Consider the following 578-nt stretch of genomic DNA (forward strand, 5'->3'; position numbering starts at 1 on the left):
CGCACAATTTTCAATTACCACGATCCGTAATTGTCTTTCAAGTGCTATAACACAAATTTCGCATTGTGGTCATTTCAAAGTGTACTATAATAATTTTTTTAGAAGCTGCCATGACGAGGTGGAGAAAGCAATCGAGTGAACAATTACATAAATTTTGACCAGAAGACTGCCGCACTAATAGTGGTAATTGTCAGATAGATACGCTTTAATACTGAGAATTACCTACAATAACCTTGCTAACAGGTGCTTGTGCAGAAGCATTGACATCATCACACTAGGATGAAGCAGCACTGGGTGTTCTCAAGAGAGGTGGCGACGGCTATCGTATCCAAATTTACCACGAACCGTATGAGCTTTATCAAGATATTTAGATAATTCAGCGAATTAACATCTAGCGGGTTCGTTGGGTTAGTGAGAAGCGATGAAGATGTTCCAGCGAAGAAGGTGTTTGAATTAGTAGTTGGAGTAAAAAGGCGTAAAGGTAGACAGTGTCACCGATGGAATGATCAAGTTAAGCGACTACGAACCGGACTTGAACAAGGCTGCGTACGAAACTAAAAAAGGCAGCATAGGCTCCT

This window comes from Teleopsis dalmanni, chromosome 1 (genome assembly GCF_002237135.1).
Source record: "Teleopsis dalmanni isolate 2A chromosome 1, ASM223713v2, whole genome shotgun sequence".
Lineage (NCBI taxonomy): Eukaryota > Metazoa > Arthropoda > Insecta > Diptera > Diopsidae > Teleopsis > Teleopsis dalmanni.